Here is a 22,807-nt window from a genome sequence, read left to right as displayed (position 1 = left end):
GACTGCACTAGCACCCTGTATTGGAATGGTCCAATCTCCTTGCTTATATGCCCAAATGAGCTCATTCTTGGCTCTAAAACTTCCCTCTCAACTTGAACAACAATGATACCGTCATTTATGTGGCATTTTGAGCTATGTTTAGGCTATTTTTGACCATTTTATGGTCATGTTTAGCCATTACTAACCCTAAAATGTCCCTTTTTGTCCGTAAAATGTCCAAACAAGCTGAGAAAAATCCCTACTGTGGTGGAAAATTTCCTTTTAGCTCAAATTTTATGCAAAAACTCCACTTGATAAGCATTTTGGACACGTCTTTTATGTCAGCACATGAAACCTGTTATTTTTTGCCAAGATCCTCCGCATTGAACTTTCTAGCCCGAGGGATTCACTCTATATTAAAAATGGGACGGCACCTGCGAGAGCGGGAAAATTTGATAAAACCCCTATATATTACTCATATTAGGGAATATGACCCCCCTTTCTACGCTTATACGATAATCAATGCAAAAAACTATCATACCCCTATCTTACATATAAAATTTAGGTCTCACATGTTCTAACTGAGTAAAACTAGTCAAAGAGCGTGTAACATAGTGACTGGCAACCCACTAATGAACCACTTATGTTGATAACTAGATGTACCCTCAATGTGTTTTAGTTTGACTTTTAAACTATGTGCTCGTTTATTCTGTACTCTAGCTACTCGTCCAATTTTGACCCATCTAAATTACTCAAAAAACATGGTTATAAAGTTGTCCTAGGTTCTTCGTGTAAATTTACATCTATACAAACTCTTTATAGCTTTCATCCCTCAACAAATGAACTATAATCACAAAAGAAGCAATTTTGATACAAAGAAGTGTTAGTTCTTCCATGTATCTTTGTAGCTATTGACTCACAAGTTCGAGGAAAGCCTCTTTTGGGAAGCCATAATTTTGAAACACAAAACGTCCTCTCATTTTTCCCTTTTCTCACCCACCCCCCACGCATAAATATGATACCCCCTCCCTTATTTTTAAGCTTGGGAGATATATTGTTGGGGGCCTGCCCCTAACTTATATGCTTATGTAACTTGTAAAAAAACCCCTCCCCTGCACTTATGTGGTGAGATAAGTTTTCCATGGTGAATCCCCCTGGCTTTCTAGGCAGAATCAGCGTGCCACTTTGAAACACTTAACATTTGTACATTCCTATGTTAATGTGGTAAAACATGCAATGATGCCACATTTCAAACCTCGCCTGCCCGACAAGGTATGTACACGCCTGCAACCATGGCATCCGTTTTCAAATATATCACACTATGTACATTGTAGCATTTGGTCCCACACATCAAAAACATTAAGAGTGAGGTATATATTTTTATTTTCACATTATGCATGTGCCATGGCACGACAATGTGCCCTTCTTTATATAGGAAAGGCTTGGCTTGAGGCTTAAGGTAACGTCTTGATGGGTAAGGTAGTGGATGTCACTTTACATGAGTGGAAATTACTTTATGCTAGTGGGTGTCACTGTCCATGGTGGTTTATTGCTTTACAAGGTGGACAAGTCAAAAGGTAGTGGTAGGTGGAGAACCTTATTGTACACATTTTTTTCTAAACACTCAGTGCTAGCACAGCCATGTGGATTATGACATATGTGATTATGTCATCAGTAAGATTCCTCTCACTTGGGTAAGCGATGATATCATTCCACCCCATCTCTAGAGTGAGTTGACTTGATAGTATTCCTCTTGCTTGGATAAGCAATGATATCATCCCACCCCGACTCTAGAGTGAGTTGATTCTGTACGTCAGGGCATCAAAATTTGAGATCTTCATTGGCTTTGGTTCGGCGGTTTCTCCTTTATATTTTTATCCGTCCGTCGGTCAATCAAAAGTTGAGATCTCCGTTGGATTTGTTCTGGCTGTTTCTCCTTTATATTTTTATGTTTTACATTTTTTTAAAATGCACTATAGTTAGCCAGATAGGGACCTGCTTGGATTAGGTTTGTAGCTTCATTTTGGATGGCCACAATATTTGGCCATTCATGTGAAGGAATGATATAGTGTATTTGGTGGAGGATAGTGGTGTAGCAATCCATTTCCTTCCATCTAAATTTGATTTATCCATTGTTAAATGTGACTGGCTATAGTCTATCTAGAATATCATTGTCGATGATCATGTTATAGCTTGGTTGAAAACAAAGATAGGCAAAGTAGAACTTTTGGCTTTTCCAAGCATCAACCATAGTTTAGCATGATATTCTTCTGGGTTTGATCCTGGGATTTTCTTTCATCTATTATTGGAGCAAGGTCTTGAAGCTCTTTAGGGTCATCAATCCAATATTGAATTGTCTGCTGATAAGATTGATCCATGCTTTCTTTATGGCTTCAAGACTTATCTGTTTGTTGATGTAAAAAGCTCTGCAGGCCCAATCTGAAGTGGAGGGTTCAATTAGCTCGTCAAACTATTTCTTGCAAAGCTCTGTGTCTTTAATAGACATTCTTAAGTGTGAAGATTGCTTTAGGGATAGTTGGAAGAGTAGTCATGTATTTTTCTATATCCGGAACGATGGCTAATGGATTGTCCAAGGTTTGGGTCAAAATTGGCATAGGTTGTTTATCATCCACTTTAGGAAGATTAGCTTCTTCAGGGATATTGGAATATAAATTAGATTCTGCATAGTTGATGTAAAGCTTTCTCCAGTCAGGGTATTTTGACGCTCTTTGTATTGAAACATTGGTGTCAATCCACTTGGATTTATCTTTACTAAATTGAATTTGAGCACAACATCTTGATGTTTGAATCCCATGGCACACATGTGTTGTTGTTAGGAGAAAAAGATATACCTTCATCACCACTGATTTGTACCGTTGAGCTTATGCAACTCGTTTTTGATAATGAAATAGATCAGGTTTTCTTGTGTTACTCACTGTCTCATTTTCTTTCTAACATTGAGTCTGTTGAACATTCCTCAACGCCGCATGCTTCTCTCTCCTCTATTCCACCAATTGCTAATTCTAAACAAGCAAACGTTTCTAGTCAATTACAGAAATTATTAAAGGAATTTCAAGAGGTATTTCCTAATGATTTGCCATCAAGATTACCGCCGACACGATCTGTACAACATAGCATTGACGTGGATGTAGGCTGTAAACCTGTTAGTAAACCACCTTACCGTATGAGCTATTCAGAGGCTGCTGAGGTGGAAAGTCAGCTTGCTGACTACCTTAGCAGAGGGTTTATACAACCTAGTTCTTCACCATGGGCTTCGCCTATCCTTTTAGTGAAGAAAAAGGATGGCAGTATGCGCATGTGCGTAGACTACCGAGGCTTAAATGCGGTTACAGTTAAGAACAAATACCCATTGCCAAGAGTAGATAAGTTGTTTGATAAGCTCACTCATGCTCGCATTTTTATAAAAATTGACTTACAGTCAGGATATCACCAAGTCCGTATTCGGCTTGCCAAGATACCTAAAACTGCATTCCGAACACGGTTTGGACACTACGAGTTTTTGGTAATGCCCTTTGGGTTAACCAATGCGCCCGCAACATTCATGACACTTATGGATAGTGTCTTGAAGCCATATTTAGGCAAATTTGTCATTGTTTTCCTCGATGACATTCTAGTCTATAGTGCTTCTGAAGAAGAACACTTACAACATCTCAGGCAGGTATTTGAGTTGTTACGCACAAACAAGTTATATGCCAAGGAATCTAAATGTGATTTTCTCAAAGATGAAATTCATTATTTAGGACATGTTATTTCAGCTAACGGCCTATACATGGATCGATCCAAAGTGGATACCATCAGGAAATGGCCTCCTCCTAAAAATCTGGAAGAATTACAGATATTTTTAGGATTTGCAGGTTTTTACCGAAGGTTCGTTAAAAACTATGCTCAAATTGTTGTTCCTATGATGGATCAAGTAAAAGGCAAAGGTAAAGCTTTTCAGTGGGGATCCGCTCAACAACACATTTTCGATACACTCAAGGATGCATTAGCTACAACTCCTATACTGGCTATTGTAGATCCTTTGAAACCATTCATTTTGGAAACAGATGCCAATGATCGTGCTATTGGAGCAGTCCTGTTACAAGACAGACGGACGATTGCATTTGAAAGTAAGAAGCTTGATGCAGCTCAGCATAACTATTTTGCTTACAAACGCGAACTCTATGCAATAGTGTCTATTGAAAACATGGTGGCATTATCTGTATGGTGCTCAGTTCGAGATTGTGTTTGACCATGAAAGCATCAAATGGTTTACACAACAAACATATTTAAAGGGTCGAAAAGCCAGGTGGACCGAGATCCTTCAGGAATATGACGCCAAGCTAAGGCATCGCAAAGGCCGCATCGCAAAGGCCGATACAATGTAGTGGCAGACGCTCTAAGTCAAATGCCAGAGATCAATTCGCTCTTGTTCACGGAACTTCGTAGTGAATTTTTAGATTCTCTCAAGGGCAAATATGAGCAAGATGAAGCATATTCCAAAGTGTGGAGCCATGTTCAAAAGAGGGATCCTTCTCACTCCAATGACGCTAGTGTACAATTAACCTCCACACCTAGTTCTCCTTTATCAAGTGATGAACTACAGCGATGGAAGCATTTTACCATCGACAATGGGTACCTACTCCACAAGGGGAGAGTTTGTGTACCGACGGACACAGACATTCGGCACCAAATTATTTATGAATGTCATGACAGTCCAAGTGCAGGGCACCCGGGGATTAAAAAAACTTATTCTCTCGTACGACGATAGTTTTACTGGCCAAGTCTACATGGATTTGTTCAAGCTTATGTCTCGCACTGCCAAAAATGTCAAGAACAAGGCAGAGCACCTGAAAGTAGGAGGACTCTTACATCCTTTGGAGATTCCCAATGGAAAATGGGAAAGTATCTCTATGGATTTTATTGTAGGTTTACCAACACTATACGAGGTCATGACTCAGTATGGGTGGTCGTAGATAGGTTGACTAAACTATGTAAGTTTATTCAGACCAAATCAACGGTTAAGACACTAGAACTAGCCAAGTTATTTGTGGACAATCTATACAAATTGTATGGTTTGCCAAGTAACATTGTTAGTGACCGTGATCCCAAGTTTAACAGCCACTTTTGAAGGGGTACACAACTAAACCTCAGTACAGCTGATCCTCGGGGGGTTCACTATGTATAAAACTATCATATCGCGTGCGTTCAAGACATGTTTGTAAAACCCCTTATCTGTGAATTTTGTTAAGAATATAATGTACCCTTTTCTTTTAAACCTATAAGTTTTTTTCAAATTTGAAAAAATAATACCCTTCTGTATATATATTTTTGTAAGTTTCAAGAACTTTAAATACCCTTCTGTTGAACTCACGTGATAGGTTACATTTTTATTGGGTGACCTGCCCGGGAGCTGATCATCCAGAAACGGATGGTCAAATAGAATGGGTTAACCAGGTGCTGGAGGATATGCTAAGAGCATACGTCAGCAAAAAACAGTCAGACTGGGAAGAATACTTACCTATTCTCAAGTTTGCCTACAACAGTGCTAAGCATGTCACAACAGGTTTTAGTCCTTTCATCCTCATGTACGGGTTTCAACCTAGGTCACCAGCTAGGTGGGGTTGGCAACCAAAAAACTCCAACAGGTTAAGGATTTTCTCCAAGACCACATGGCTATGCTGAAACTTACTCATCAAAATTTCCGGCAAGCACAAGATCGGTATAAGAAGTACACTGATGAGAAACGTCGGCAAGTTACCTTCGAAGAAGGGAAGGAAGTATTTTTACGTGTGCCAGAACATTCAGAAAGTCTGAAAACTGGGCCAACGCCTAAATTATCTCCCCGATATTGTGGGCCTTTCAAAATACTCAAGCGAGTAGGTGATCGTGCCTACAAATTATTACTACCTTCACATTCTTGCATTCATCCGGTGTTTCATGTGAGCCGTTTACGTAAGCGCTTACATAGGGATGACAATGTCATTGACCAACAGGTTTTGGTTGATTTCATTGAACCTCCTACCCTACCGCATGAACCTAAACGTGTTCTTGATTATCATGAGTTGCGTACATATCATCATGTACGTCAACGAGCCTTAATCAAGTGGAAATACCAACCTCAAGAAGGTGCCACTTGGTAAAACATTAGTGTTCTTAAGAAGAAGTTTCCCACTTTTGTTTTTGAGGATGAAAACTCTTCTTAAGGGGGGAGTAATGTCAGGACACCGGCAAGGCCGGCGGACTAGACAAGGGCATGGCTGGGCTAGGCGGTGTGGAACGAGGAGTCCAACTAGGGAAAAGGGTCAGGGGCTTGCCTATATAATGGGTAGTTGGGTGGTGGACTCTTAGGCTCTAGCTTCCCATGTCTTACAGCCTCCTCCTCCTGAGGTTCCTATAGAGGAGGCATCTACAAGGAAGAAGAAAGAGCAAGGAAAAGCCAAAGCAAAAGGCCCTGCATAAAAACTATCTGACATTGAAGCTGCCACAAACTTAAAGCAGGTACTAGAGGAAATGATTTTGGATAGAAAAGTTGAGTTTACCTTGGGTGAAGTTCTTGGCATTTTTAAACGCGAGTTTCATGAAGAAATTAAAGATATCATAAAAAGAAAGAGGAAAACTCTCACTGAGTCTATTCCTCCGCAGTCTGAGGATGAAAGGGAGTCACTTAAGACACATGGGATACATGTCCAAGAGAGTGATTGCGATGACAGTGTGGTAGGATGCCACCAGTATTCTTGAAGAGATGCACATACTAGATTTGGAATGATGATGATGAAGATGAAGCCTCCTATAAAACCCACTACTCCAAAAGTCATTGGGCAAGAGCTAAAACAGAAACTTTAGTCAAGGACTGGTGATCTTGAGGAGCCATATGCTGCATTGATAGATCATGGCTCTGAAATCAATCTTATGTCCAAGAGTCTTTACATGAAGGGTAAGTGTCCGATAGACACAGACCATGGGTGGATTATTAGAGTTGCAAATTACTCATAAAGAGAGTTGTTTGGGGCTTGTCCAAATGTGAAAGTGACGATTGGTAATGTGAAGGATGATTCTTTCTGCAGAAGATGTCTACCTATCCTCTTATCCTTGGCTAGCCATATATTACAGCCGTTCGCATGGAAATAAAGGTCTTGGATGATGGTTCTTCTTATGCTAGGGTAAAGAGCAAAGATGGAAAGCGAGTTGTGCAATTTTTGAAGGTGTGTGAATCACAAGAGGAACCGCAATAGTTTTCATGAGTATCCTCTACCAAAAGCGAACAAAGAGTTCAAAGAGTACAGGGAGACAAGGGGTTTTGTCCATGTACCATTGTAAAGCGAGATTGCAATGGTACAAGAAGAAAAAGATTCTCGCCTGACACAAAGCGAGAAGAAGCTTTTTCTACAGGTTTCTGGGGATTAACAAAGCATGGGTCAGTATGCTTTATAAAGCTTGAGGATATGAAAAGAAGTGCACGACAATATGTATATAATGTACAGAAATACATGAAGGAAAATGGTCTCATAGAGGATAGTGAATGCATTGCATGTTTCTTTGAACAAGTTTCTCATGTAGATACTATGCTTGAGCTTGAGGCTATAATAGACTCTAGCATGCAAGATGGAACCCACATTGTGAAAGTATGCTCTATGGAAATGTATGATGTGATTGAGGCTTTTAAAGATCGGAAAGATTTCAATGCTAATGAAGGACTGGAAGTGCATGTGGAGACCAAGTACAAAAAGGTGGCAAAGAAAGTGAGACCAATGGCCTTACCTTTACCATCAGATTGCAAGAAAAGCTAGAGCAAGCCTCTTTGCAGCCAAATCTTGGGGATCCAAAAATAACTGGACACAAGTTCACAATGTAATCCCTAAAAGAGATAAAAGTAAACTGTGAGGAATTTTTAACAAAAGAAGAGAAGAAGAGTTTTAACAATATGCTTCCAAGACATGGTAAGGCTTTTGCTTTCCAGCCACATGAGATAGGGTGTGTTGATCCTAATGTTGTTGCAACTATGGTGATCTTCACTATCCCTCATGTACCTTGGAATCTACATCCAATCCCGGTTCCAAAGGCACATTTGCCAAAGTTAGTAGAACTACTCAATGAAACGATTAGCATGGATATCTTGGAGCCTTCTTGTGCGCCATATTTGAACAGGTGGTTCACTGTGCCTAAGAAGAATGGAGCTTTGCAATTCATACAAGATATGAAACCTGTAAATAAGGTTACCATAAGGAATGTGGGTACAGGACCTATAGTGGATGAATTTACAGAGGCGTTTTTAGGAAGGTCAATTTACTCAATGGGGGATCTCTATTCAGGGTACGATCAATTTTAGCTAGAGTTTGAGAGTAGAGATTTGACAACTATCAAAACACCTTTGGGACTGGTAAGGATGTGTACCTTACCTCAAGAGCAAAAAATTCAGCTGCACATATGATGAATGGGATGAACAAGGTTCTATATGACTTTGTACCTCAAATCACAATGCCATTTCTTGATGATGTGCCCATCAAGTGATGTGAAGACAAAGATAAAGATGAAGCTATGGATTCAAGGGGGTGCCGTAAGTTTGTTGCAAACCATATCAAAGATTGTGAGAATATTTTGTCAAGGCTGGAAGAAGTTAATCTTACCTTGTCATCATGACAAAAATTTATTTTTGGAGTTAATGAAGTGTTGATTGTGGGGCATATGTGTGGTCCTTATGGTAGCAGGCCTTGTCCAAAAAAGATGGATGCAATCAAAATCATGAAAGAAACATGTACAATTACAACTCAAGTTTGAAGATTTCTTGGTGCTTGCGTTTTCTATCTTATTTGGATACCACATTATGCACATGTAACAGATCCCCTTTTATAGGTTGTTGAGAAAGAATCAGAAGTGTTGATGGGAAGAAGAGCACACAAAAGCCATGAAAAATCTAAAGAAGCTACTTCTTTCATCGCCAACCTTGAGAAAAGTAGACTATGCATGTGAGAGACCTGTCATTGTGTGACAGTGGACACGAGTCCTACAGGGATAGGATGGGTAGTAGGGCAAGATGACGATGAAGAAAAAAGGTATGTGGTGAGATTTGGAGAGTTCTCGCCAACGAGATTATGCACAAGTAAAAAGGGAACTATGGGGGTAGTTACAGCATTGAGGTGTGAGAAGGAGTACTTGATAGGGGAATCAGTGGTTGTGGAAGCTGATTGTTTGCCTCTTCTTGGAATGATCACAAACTGTTAGACTTTTGATATTGCAATGTTGCGATGGATAGCCTACATAAAGTCCTTGAATCCTGAGTTCAAGCATATTGCAGGGAAAGAAAATCCAATGGCAAATATGCTATCTAGGGCAAGGTATGAAGATGAACATGACATGATTATTGAGGGAGATGATGTAGGCACAAGTTTTTACACTATTGATCATGTAAAGAGTAGTCATGCATGTTTTGTGTCTTCACTTGAGTCATTTTTAGAGGAACTATATGAGGATGAATGGCTCTTGATAGGTCGCTACTTAAATACTCTGCAGAAGCAGGATGATTGGACTGAGCAGGAATTTAAGAGGATAAGAATAAAAGCATATGGATTATACTTCTTGAGGGATGGCTACTTATGGAAGCATCCTCAACAAAGAGATGGAACACCATTGTGTGTAGTATGCAATAAGGTTAACAACAAATTATCAAGGAGTTCCATGAAAGTTTATAGGCAGGACATCGAGGTGTATGGGCAACATTTGCCAAGGTAAAAGAAAGGTATTGGTGGAAAGGTATGTATAAGGATGTGGCTAAATTTTTGGAGTCTTGTGTGACATGCCAAATGTATTCAAATGTACGGCATCATGATGGACTACATCCTAGTTATCCATTAGCCATGCATTACAAATGGGTTGTGGACTTGGTCATAATGCCTTTGGGACTTTGGAAAATGAGGTATTTAGTGCTTGCAAGAGAAGATTTGTCCAATCAAGTTGAAAGGCGTGCATTGAGGACAAAGAGTACACAAGCTGTATGTAAATTCCTTCTTGAAGATGTGATTTGTCGCTTTGGATGTGTGGGAAAGATAACTGCAAATAGAGGAGAACTGGGTGCTGATGAAAAAAGGGAATTCTTCTCCAGAATGGGCATCAAAGTAGCTTTAACATGTGCTTATAACCTAGAGGGCAATGGCAAAAGTGAAAGAGGGCATCCTCCAATAATCAAAGCTTTAGCTAAGTCTTGTGAAGATAATCTTGGAGAGTGGCCAAGGTTATCACCAATTGCATTGTGGGCTGACCGTACGACACATAGTTCAGTCACCGGCTATATGTCCGTTGAATTGATGTATGGTCAAAAACCTGTGATGCCAATTGAAGATGTAGTTCTTAAATGGAATTTATTGCCATGGGAAGATGGAATGAGTAGAAAATACCTTCTTGGATTGCGCATACAGCAATTGGAAAGAAGACCTGAAGACATTGAGCTTGCAAAAGCTCGACTAAAGAATGCAAGGTTGAAAAACAAAGCAGATTTGACAAGAGGCATAGGCTCAGACCAAAAGACATTAAAGAAGGTGATTGGGTATTCGTGTATGATAGTAGCCTTGAAAACCAACACTCTACAATAAAGAATCTTGCAAAGAGATGGTTTGGTCCTTATGTTGTCAAACATGTGCATGGAAATGCACTTATACCTTGCGTGAACTAGATGGGACAGAAATGAAAATTCCCATTGCAAGAAAAAGAATTAAATTATTCAAAAGAAGAGGAGACATTGATCCATTTGATTTAGAACCAAGTAAAGAGGATGATAGATCCAACGATATGCAAATTGAGGATGAGAGTGAAGATGTGGTGTCTGACCATGAGTTTGAGTGTTACCGTTCTCCGAGCGAGGTTTTCGAGCGATCCTAGTTTTTGAGTAGGTCTTGGCGGAAGGGTACTCCTTAGAAGGGTACTCCTATTAGACAAGGTGGTCTAAGTCACTTCAATACATGCTCCTATTCCGTTCTCGAATACATATTGACAAGAATGGATTTTGTTACTTGAAAAGGACATAGAGAACTTTACCTACAAGAGGATACATACTGCATTGATCAATACGAACGGAATGCCTAAATCAATTGTTTATTTATATACACCCTAATCTCATGTCTAGAGAGACAGTGTGTGAGAGAGAGAGAATGCAAGATTGCAACAATAACAATACACATTTAAATGGAAGACTCTTGGATACTAAATTTTTGTTATAAAAAAGACAAAACGGATTATAGTTGAAAATAAGGATTTCATGTACGATCAATGAAACCAAATGTCACAGTAATTTACAATGATTCACATTCATCATCAATGTAAAGGTTTCGAATGGAGCGGCGCTCTTCCCGTTTCATGTCGAATTGTTTGTCTCTACACATGCTCTTTGCCATTGCTTTAGCATACACGGGCAATTGACTTTGCATGGAAGGAACAAACGAGATCTTAATACATATCAAGAAATCCATACAAAGGAAAATAATTAACATATTCAAATATAACATCTAATACATAACATTTCCAATGTAAAATGTGTTTCCTAAATTGTGAGTATTCCATATATTGTCACCAACCATGATAAAAAAAAAGCATATCCAAATATGGCAATAGAAGCCAAACATCACATAAGCATACATTGAAATACTACTATTTACCTAGAGCTGGCAATAAATTTCTATACCAAAAAATCCATACAAAGGGAGAAGATTAACATATGAACGACATAACATCCAAGAACATAACATAACCGAAGCAACTATATTCCAAAACCAATGAGTTTTACATAAATGTCACTCTGCGACAAAACAAGAGCATAATTAAACATGGCAATACAACCAAACATCACATAAAAACAAACCACACTTTGAAGAAGTCCATAATAGTAATAGTCTCAAGAGACAAGGGCCTCACTAGTCATATGGATTGAAACCTGCAAGTGGATCCACCTCATCATCTGCCTGCAGCCTACTAACATCGTCATGGCTGCTCTATTGCATGTAAGCCAAAAGGAGAGGCTCTACATACGTGGTCATCAAGAATGTATCCACATCGATAGATGCACATACTCTACCAGTGTGCATGCATGTCTTAAGAATAGGTGCAGTACCACATCCCATCTCAATGCACACACCACCTCGACGACAGTACATGTATACAAAGCATGCTAAAAATGTATGACTCCTCTCTAGTCCCCCACGCCACTGCTGCCCGACGGGGTCCAAAGCACACAAATCATCCGGAAGATAATGATAGGCGAGGGTATCTAAAGGATGCATGCCGAAGGACTCAAAGAGGGGTGTACTCTCTGGAATGAAAATAGGAGGATCTGTAGCTCGGCGTCGAACCATAAAAAGCATTGACATAGAACACTAGCAACAAAAGATAATAATATCCAATTAAACCTTAATTTAATAAACACATGTAGTTTTGAGCATTTGAACGTAATATAATCATCACTATACTCACATCTGTGCGAATACCACCAATCTCCTTGTATCCATATATAGAATGGTGAATGACAACCACTCGTCTCACTATCTCCAAATCGTAAACGCGAACATAGCGCTCAATCCACCCAATTGTGGAATCACCTATAATATAATTGCGCCGTCTTAGAAAAGTTTCAATAAGTAGAAGCCAAGTAAACATAATGTTAACAACTATTAACTTTAACAAATACCTGCCATAGAGGCCATCACCAATAACCATCCCAAGTTTGTCAAAGTAGATGCTGCCAAAGCAATCCCATAGCGCACATGGTCCTCAGAAACAAATCCCAGGTGGGACAAGGATCGTCACCACCTTGAGTGCCTCCAAATGGCAAGTCAAGGAAAATGAAGTCAGCTGCCCAATCCACAACTTTTCCCTTCTTTGTATAATTAACCCTTGAAGGCTTATTTTGCTTGATGAACTCGTGCACACTATAGAAGGTATCATTTTTTCTTCCTCCCGCAAAATCCTTCCCAATGATGATGTAATCACCAACCACTACAATGCTTTTGGGATTCTCAATATGAGGCGTGTATCCCAAAGAATGCGCTGTAAGATAAATAAATTGTGTAGTCCTTTTGGAAAGCCTCTTTTGACCTTTAAGAGAATTCCCTTCAGGATCACAAGAGCATGATATCAATAAGGTTTTCCTCTCAAAACACATACGGATAAGAGAATAGAGAGAGAGAGAGAGAGAGAGAGTCTTTGTGTATGTGTGCACACTTGCACACATAAATGCAAAGACATCACGTGGATACTTGAGAGACATACACACATAGACTAATGTATGCAGAAACATGATATATATATATATATATATATATATATAGGTACTTACATGCATACAGAGACATTTATATATGTATGTATACGTACACAAGTAATTAGGTATGTATGTGTGTGAATGCATGTGTATATAAACACTATTAAAATATTTACTAAAGAATCAAAATAGATGTGGATCTTGGAATTCAAACCTTGAGTGCAATCCTCTGTTTCCAAGTCCTCCATATGATGAGAAATATCAAAGGACTTTTGGCTTTCAACATCAATCCTTTGTTTCTCACCATGCTTCTCTTTTTGTTTATCTACACAACATTAGAATAAAGAACAAAACATTATTGAATACCAACAAATCATATTTACATTAAAAAAAAACAAGGCAAATTACAAGACATAATACATGATTCAAAACATCACTTATACAAAATTTCAAATTATCATACTCTTTCTTTGGTCCACTTCTTTTGGAACCATGGTTGATATTTGTGAATAGAGCTCCTTCTCTCTATTCAAAACATGACCTCCTTCAAGATCTATCCACCATGGGCAATTGTCAAGCTCCCATCATGTACATTGATGCATACCACGTGGGTACATACAAGTCTCTTCATTCACGGTCAAAAGCCATTGCTTTGCCCTAACTGGAATACTTGGCACATGACCTTTTCCTTGCAAGCAAACAAAGTACCTACCATGGACAATGAAACAACTATCAAAGACATGATTTTATCTTCGTTTTGAAATTAAAGTAACTATCAAGTAAATTCATTCACACATCTTCACCTAAAAAGTAGCCTCATCGAAGCTTTCAATATCATATCCTCTTTCTTGAGAGGTTTATCATCGCTCTTCTTCTCCTTTGGCTCTCCTTGAACCTCAAGAGGAAACATATATGTCCTCATCTCTATCTTCACCTCTTCATAGAAGTCAAATAGGGAGAGATCAAGAGGCACAATTACCCCTCCCGGCACATCCATAAAATCGACCAGCACCTCCTTAGCTTTATGGTATATCTTCTCAAGCACAGCTTCTCTTCTAAGCCAACTTTAAGAAGAAAACATAAATTCATGTATTATTTTTGTTAGCCTGTAAACCATGCAATGTATACAATCATCAAAAATGTTAGGAACTCACTGTCTATAAAGGTGATCCCTTCGTGCAAGGCCATAGATAGATTTTGTTGCTTTGTTTGCCTCCAACAAAGTCAACCAAAAGATTTTTGACTCCATTTGAACATCACATAGAGCCAATAAATTCAATTTCTCAAGCGTTGCAAAACTTTCGGGCCCCCACTTGAGAGACCATACTTTTGACATCCAAGTATCTCCATGCTTGGGATCGACAATATTAAAGATCTAAAATTAACTTAGTGAAGTCAATAATTTATCTAAGCAAAGTAAATACAAACACATAGTTGTTCATTGAGAAAGACTCACCTTTCCAATCCTATCACCATATCTTGAAGCCAACTCTTCATTCTCCTTCTCTTCAAACAATCGAAGCTCTTCATCTGACATTTTTAGTCTTGCCTCTTCAACCTTCTTGTTTAGTGCTTTACTTATTTGCACCTAGAAAAACAAGGGAAGGAATCAAATCCATTGTGAAAAGCATAGCAATACTAAATTCATGTTAGAAATATATGCTACTTAAAACTTACATTAAAAACTAGCTTTCCGAGATATCTACGTGTAAGAGGATACTAGGGCTCAACGCCCTTGGTACTCTTCTTTCGGATACGTGCAATCAACATTCTATCTCTCTCAGGTAGATCTTTAAGGTACTCCCCATGATCAGCAGAACAAATATTTGCACAATTTACTAGTTCATCCCTCAATGTTGTGGTCACCAAAGCATGTGTATTCAAACTACATGTTCAAAAGCAAGATAAATTCACATAAACATAAGAAAACTTGAGAACTATCATAACCAAAAAGATAAGGAAGGAGACTCACTAGTTCATCCTCTGTAAACTTGTAAGAAGGGCAATCTCACTAACCCTGGTAGGGTCAATAATAGTACAAAGCACACAACAATGCTTCACTTTTGTTTCTTTGAAGCATTCTTTAATAGCAGATGTCCATGCCACGGTACGATGGTTGCCTTCCCAAACATAGAACATGTGACCCATTAGTTCCTGAAGTTCAGGTTTCAGAATGAGATCAGCTTCAAACTCTTTGTTAACCTCATGCCAAATAGGATCCCAATCCCTCTGTATTGCTTCATCCACAATTGAAACTTCTTTCTCCCTCGTCCAAATGGAAACAATAAATGCTCCTTTCTCTGCCACATAACCCTCTCTAGCAAATGCTATTGTCAAGCCCGAAAGATCATCACGAAGACCCCTAACCCTTGCATAAGGAATTAGTCTACAAAGAGGAATGGGTGGACAATGATGACAGCTGAACATCCTTGTTTTCTGAAGAATGTCCTCTCCCATGTCCATGTAAATCTTGTTCTCTTCATTGGATGGCTCTACAGATGGTATCTCTGGCCTAACAACATAAGGGACAATTATCATACTTGCGACCCCTGAAGCATCCAGATTTTGGCTCTCAACCTCTTTCTCAACATCATTTTGCTCTAGCAATGAAGTGTCCACCACTCTGCTTATGTCATCTTGACTCTCTTGTTGCATTGAGTCTACATTAAGTTGAGACGATCCTATGGTTTTCCTCAATCGCTTACGACCTAAAGAACTGCAAAGAGAAACAAATAAAAAAGTATCCCAAATTTAGAAAAAGAACAAATTGAAAAAAACACCCCAAAAGCATCCCAAATTTTTTTAAAAAAAAAGGGAAAAACACCCCTAAAGCAGGCCGCGTCGGCGCGGCCTACTTTTGAGGTGTTTTTTTGCAATTTGCATGCCATTTATACTCGCAACTTAAATTGGCCAAATGCAATCCTTTTCTAATTTTCACCACTAATTACCATTATTACCATTATAACCTGATCATGCATTTAATTACAGTACTTTGCAAGCTATAAAGGTACAAGCTTGGCTAGAAGATCGCGACCTGCAATGAGCTACGTCTCATCATTAATAAGTATTTCATTAATAAACCATTAAGCTTTAATAAACTCAACAACATAATTAATTAAAGGAGAGGCCAGCAAATTTTGCGAGTTGTAGACAAAACAGCAAATTTGGCAAGCTGTAGACATTCGGGCAGCAGCAGCAGGATTTGAAAGAGAGATCTGTGAATAGCATTGGAAAAGCCTAGGAGCAATTGAACTGTGCATAGGATTCGAAAGAGAGAATTGTGCATAGCTTGTGAGCGGGCAAAGTCGAGCATAGGAGCAATTGAAGCAGCTGAACCGAAAGCTCTGCACAGCAAGTTGGCAGCAGCAGGTCGACGCCAAGGAGAGGCAAAAAATCGGGGCAGCAGAGGTTGAACGAGAGCTAGACAAAACAAAAAAAACAGAAAAAACTTTTGATGAAAGTAACCTTGGCCTAACCCAGTTATACATACATTGCAAAAAGTGCATTTGAAGAGAAGGCATACTGACACAAGAGCATTCTCCAGAGCATCATGCTCTTCGAGAACTTGTTGTGCCTGCAAGAAAGCATGACATTCGTCATACATAATCCCAATTTTATTTGCCCCTGACTCATCATCTCATCATTGTCTTGCCCTATACTCTAGTTCAGATAATGAAGAATCGAGCCCCTCATAAGCTAGCAAGGGCAAGTGCCTAACTAAACACTACTACAAGACAACAAGAATGAATTAGTGGCCCCTCTCAAAACTGCTCTGGCCTGCCTTTTGTATACTGCCTTTTGTATGCTTTGCCATCTGCCCTGGCCCCTCTCTATGAATGAGCCTTTAGCTCTCAATGCCTTAAGCAGACACTATCCCCATGCCCGGATTGAAATGGAAAAGCTTCACCTCTGGCACCTTCTTGTTGGGATCGAAAATGCTCGATCGCGACGGGTCCAAATCACAAGGTTGATCTTTGGGATATACAATGAAGCAAGTCCCTCCTGCATTGGTCTTTCCACAGGCTGGCTTCAGTACTTTGTCCAGCCAAATGAAAAGAAAAGGCACATTGCCAGCCAAGCAGCTGGCAGTGCTCCCGAATGTCGAGAATGGCATGATGACCAACTCATGCATGAAGCTGACCAGCCAAATGTCAACGATGGCATTTGCAACATGCTGCTTGTCCCGATCTTCTGCCAGCCCTCATTGGAAGCAGAAACAACATCCACCACTAAGTTCCCCTCAGTGGGCCAAATTGTCCCATACTCTGCCCTGACTCTAGTTCCACCTACCCCTGGTTGGGCATATCCAGCAACTGTTGACATTTTTTTAACGGCTCTTCACATGGCACACACACTGACATACACATGGACCAAGCATGATGTCTTTTCCCCACAATCCTCGACTGAAAATCTCAGTGATTTTGCTGGCCCATGTGTAATGCCAACATGCCTTTTGTTGCCCGCATCTTAATAGAAGCCCTTGATTTGCACACGATCAAAAGAGCAGCACATGTCATGGCCCTGATGAGTTTATCCCAAAAGATGCATACACAGAGAATGAAGACAATTTGAAAAAAAACACCCCAAAAGCAGGCCGCGCCGACACGCCCTGCTTTTGGGGTGTTTTTTTGCAAGAGACATCGTCATCAATCCAACAACAGAGAGACCAACCAGAAAAGGGCCAAAAAATGGATGGCAAAGGACATGCCAAGCCAAGAAACACGACATCATATCGGGTCTTCTGCCAGCCCTCATTGGAAGCAGAAACAACATCCACCACTAAGTTCCCCTCAGTGGGGTGATTTGCATACTCCAAGGCCAAATTGTCCCTATACTCTGCCCTGACTCTAGTTCCACCTACCCCTGGTTGGGCATATCCAGCAACTGTTGACATTTTTTTAACAGCTCTTCACATGGCATACACACTGACATACACATGGACCAAGCATGATGTCTTTTCCCCACAATCCTCGACTGAAAATCTCAGTGATTTTGCTGGCCCATGTGTAATGCCAACATGCCTTTTGTTGCCCGCATCTTAATAGAAGCCCTTGATTTGCACACGATCAAAAGAGCCGCACATGTCCTGGCCCTGATCAGTTTATCCCAAAAGATGCATACACAGAGGACATGCCAAGCCAAGAAACGTCCTTCCACAGCAGCCATTAACATCCTCCCACAGCAGCCGGTTCATATATCATGCTGGATTATTCCTACGACATCATATCTTACTTGGTTCTGCCATTAACGTCCTCCTAAAGCAGCCGGTTCATATTGGCAATGTATGCAAAGCACAAAAACAATAGAAAACGCAGGCTTAAATTGACAAAAGCGCATCAAAACGCAGACTGAAATTGACAAAACATAGGCTTAAATTGACAAAAGCGCATCAAAGTAGAAGCGCAGGCTGAAATTGACAAAACACACGCTGAAATCTGCTTGGATTTTTTTTCCCAAAAAACCCCACAAAAGGAGGGCGCGCCGGCGCGGCCTTCGTTTGATGAGTTTTTTTTAAGCAGAGCGCAGCTATTTCAACCATGGAGAAGAGAATGTACCTCTCAATAATTTTCTTCAATTTGTTCATCTTCGTTCTGTTCTTCACCTTCGACTCAGAAAAGCCCCAAATTTTGAGAACTTTTGAGATATATATATATATATATATATATATAGAGAGAGAGAGAGAGAGAGAGAGAGAGAGAGAGAGAGAGAGAAGAAGAAGAAGATTACATTGATTGTCTCTCAACTTGAGAGCTCTCAAAAGCCGCGGACGGTGTGGTGAAACACACACACACACACACACACACACACACACACACACACAAGAAGAAGAAGAAGAAGAGAGTTTTAACTTCATAGGAAACTATCCCAAGAGACCTGAAAACTAGCCAACGAGGAGTTGAACTCAAGACCTGTTATTCAAGAGGGAAATGGCATAACCAATCTGCCACACTTGGGTAGAGAGAGAAAGAGAGAGAGCTAGAGACGCACACTATATATATATATATATATATATATATATATAGAGAGAGAGAGAGAGAGAGAGAGAGAGAGAGAGAGAGAGAGTAGGAGAGTGTGAGAGTAAGAGATCTAGTTATTTTTATGATGGCAAAAATTTAACGCATTGGATTTTTAAAATTATGTGATCATGAAATAGAGGTACATTTATGACGGTTTCACTAGATTCTTGTACCGAATTTTTTTTGCAGAAAAAAGGAATTCTAGATTAATAGAAATTCCCTTCAGTTGGTTCAACTCAGAGTTTCTACAATCAGTCCTTGCTTTAACGCCCTGTTTTTACAATCGTCTCCTTTCTTCAATCATCCATGAGTAGATTCATCACCATATATGGTCCTTCTCCACGACAAAAATTAAGTGTTAATTTTCAAAGCAGGTTTGTGGAAATCAAGCTAAATCTTCTTGAGGAGTATTTTGACTTAGCAGGGGTGCCTTTGTCACTTAAGCCTTTGTCACTCAGCCATGAATAGTTAAAGTTTGAGCCTGTTCTACTCTCCACTGGTGAAGAAGGATTTCTTCTTGATGCAGAAATACATCAATTCTATAAGATTTTTATTGATATTGCTGTACATGAGACTCCTACTTCTGTTGAGTTCATTCCTAATGAAACACCAAAAACTCACAGTGTCATTGATATGATTAAACAGTTGCCCTTAAATAGTAGCTTGCATGTCGCTATGAAAAGTGCTACAGAGATTGTTAAAGCTAAAGAACTGCCCAAAGTTTACGATGGGTACATTGCATTTGAGCTCCCTCCGTGTGAAGAGAAGTCAACAATGCATGGCATGGAGCCGAAGTATGATGGTCACTCTTGGATGGAGTACGTCACATGCAGCTCACATTGTTTTGATGGTGTTGTGCGCTTGAGTCGTTGTCCTGGACACCTTCGGTGCGTCAACATTGATTGTCCTCACTACTCAAGACTACATTATCAAAATGAAACACACTGGAAAGGAAGAATGAAAAAAAGTTGTTCTCTTGGTCTTGTAGGGCTTCAACATGGTAATATAGTTTGCAAGCACTGCTCACAAATGCCTGAGTGTGTTGATTTGTGTCATGCAATAATTTACTATTGTGTGCCTAGAGATCATTTCAACACTACAAGATGTGCGATTCATCAGGGTAATCATAAGCACCCTTATGAAGAGGGTGTGAGCAGAGCTATCGAAAAACAAATAGAGGAGAAGGTTGCAGCACGTGCAAAGCTAAATCCTTTCACTACTCCAAAGCAACTTGAGGGTGCTGTTACTCAAGATCTTATTATGGACATGCTAATGAAAGACAATCAAGAGGGGAACTCAGAGATTGGTGAGGATGAACTTGCCCACATTCTTGAGTATGCCACTCCTCTCTCAAATAAAAGGAGGATAGGAAGATGTTTAGAGTATGCCAAAAGAGAGAAGAATATCACTGCAACGGGCCTTGAAGCTGTGTTGGACTTGAAGAATCGTTTTCGCTACCCTTTCATACACAGTGTGTTGTTCCCAGGGCAGTTGAGTGATAGACATCGGCCACATGTTTTTAAAATGTCAATTAGGGGACCTGGTAGTGGACTTGATTTGATTAATAGAATGAGACCTGGTGGAAACTTGCAAGAAATGTGGGTTCATTTTGATCACATACATAGAGTTTCTGATTGGCCCACAATGTCTGCACATGTATATGACCCTTATGTGCACTCTCTTTTGACTATTGCCACATGTGAGTTCAAGGTCGAGGATCCCTTTGCTCAGACTAAGTTTTGGAAAAAGTTGAATTCTGTGGTTCATGAAAATGGCTTTGAAAAACCAAAGTTTCGTGGATTCATGGCAGATGAGGTAAATGCAAATTGGCTTGCAGTGCGTGCAGTTTACTTTGGTGGGGCAAAAAAAAAGGTACCTGAAAAAGAGAGGAGTTGTACTTTCCATTGGGAGCAGAGCATGGTTCACCACACACGTAAGTGTATCTGTCCTTCATTTCAAGAGGAGCATAAATCCTTGTGTCGAAAGTGGCGAAATGCACCATCCGATGTGGTTGCAGACAGCTGCAAGATTGAAATTAGAAAATTTTGGCATGCAGGTCATGCAATCAAGGGTGAGATACCATCATTGGAACCTTGGCTTGCTTGGTGGGATGTGAGAGCATTCCATTGGGGATCTTGGTTTGTGAGTCAAGATGAGTCAGGTATTTTTGTGCCCACCACTAATCTAGCAGAGGCTAAACATGCAAGTATGCGTGTTGGAGTTGGTTTTAAAAGCCAGATATCCCTTTATGAGGCCACAGGATTTGACATGTCAATGGCTATTTTGCAAAGTGTTAAGTGTAATGCATTCTTGAAAGGTATTCATGCTGGAACAGGCCCTGGAATACAAGATATGGCAAAGAGATTCAGTAGTCAAAATACAAGCCGGACATTGAATAGAAAACTAGCAGATCTTGCTCATTCATCTATGGTTGAAATGGGGATTCAGTCTCCAGAGATGCAACATTCTGCAATGTGTAAACAGAGTGTGCGTGCAAAGCGACCACTGCAGGTTGATCCAAGAGAGATCCTAGAAGAGGATAGTCATAGGCCAAAATTTGTAACTATTACTGAGGGTCATAGTTACAAAAATAAACCAGAAGGTGAGAGAAAAGGAGAATATGTGGAGAGGAGGATTCCAAAGACAGTGTGGGCTATCAGAAGAACCGAACCAGGAAAGAAAATGACTTGTTTTGGACGATTACCAGGGCAAAGTGGGAGATGTGGAGCATACATTAATGCAGGGATTGATAATAGCAAAGATGGAGTACCTGCACCTTACTTTTGGGGTCGAAGGAAGTATCCTGGAGGTCTTGTGGGGGGGTTTATTTGGTTCTGTAACTCATCCCCAACACACTCTTGGGAGGTTGATGAGGACCATGTTGTTGGCTTGATCCTCCAGGAGTGTGGCCATTGGATGAGGGAACTTTGTTGCAACCACAAGAGAAACAAAACCTAGAGGAAAATGGATTTTCACTTGAATCAGGTAAAAGCTCAATCAAATCAACTACAGCAAATGCAACATCGAGCTCTTTGCAAGCGCTTAGTTCTTTTCGGTTAAAATTTAGAGATGGTAAGCTTGTTAAGTGGAGAGCAAATTTGACCAAAGAGTTCCATGTTAGCATTCAGAAAGGAAGAACCTTCTCTGCGCAATTGGTTCGTGAGGCCATTGTTTTATGCAATGAGTCTCATATTTTCTACGTAAGTACTGAAGGCTCACGAGCATTAGGTGTCAACTACTCAGTGCCTCTCAGCGAGTTTCCTCGTTGCACGTGTGAGGGATTTCTGAAAAGAGAAAGCAAGCGCTTGACATACATGCCATGTAAGCACTTGTACTACGTGTAATTGCAAATATTGGGATTGGATTCATCATCTCACGAGTTCATTCACCATGCAACTCTCACAAAAGTCGAATTATTTCAGAGGCTCTTAGTGGCAAACGCTGCAATGTCACAATTTGACAATCATGTGTGTGAGCATTAAAGCCAGCTAATTTTTTTTGTCTTTTTGAGATGCAAATCGCGACCAAGCAACAACTATAAACTTTTTGGTGTATATTTTACATCGAT

At 39.9% G+C, this 22,807-nt stretch overlaps 2 pseudogenes; both read right to left on the bottom strand.

Annotated features, from left to right (window-relative positions):
• Positions 1-11,251: 11,251 nt before the first annotated feature.
• LOC147442229 (uncharacterized) lies at positions 11,252-17,036 on the bottom strand (annotated as a pseudogene).
• A 45-nt stretch (positions 17,037-17,081) lies between these two features.
• Positions 17,082-18,142, bottom strand: LOC147442228 (putative fucosyltransferase 7; annotated as a pseudogene).
• Between the last annotated feature and the right edge of the window lie 4,665 nt (positions 18,143-22,807).

This window comes from Adiantum capillus-veneris, chromosome 14, assembly GCF_014529385.1.
Source record: "Adiantum capillus-veneris isolate H3 chromosome 14, ASM1452938v2, whole genome shotgun sequence".
NCBI classification, from domain to species: Eukaryota; Viridiplantae; Streptophyta; class Polypodiopsida; order Polypodiales; family Pteridaceae; genus Adiantum; species Adiantum capillus-veneris.
The sequence above is the reverse complement of the archived record's forward strand: the minus strand, read 5'-3'. Positions and strand labels throughout refer to the sequence as shown.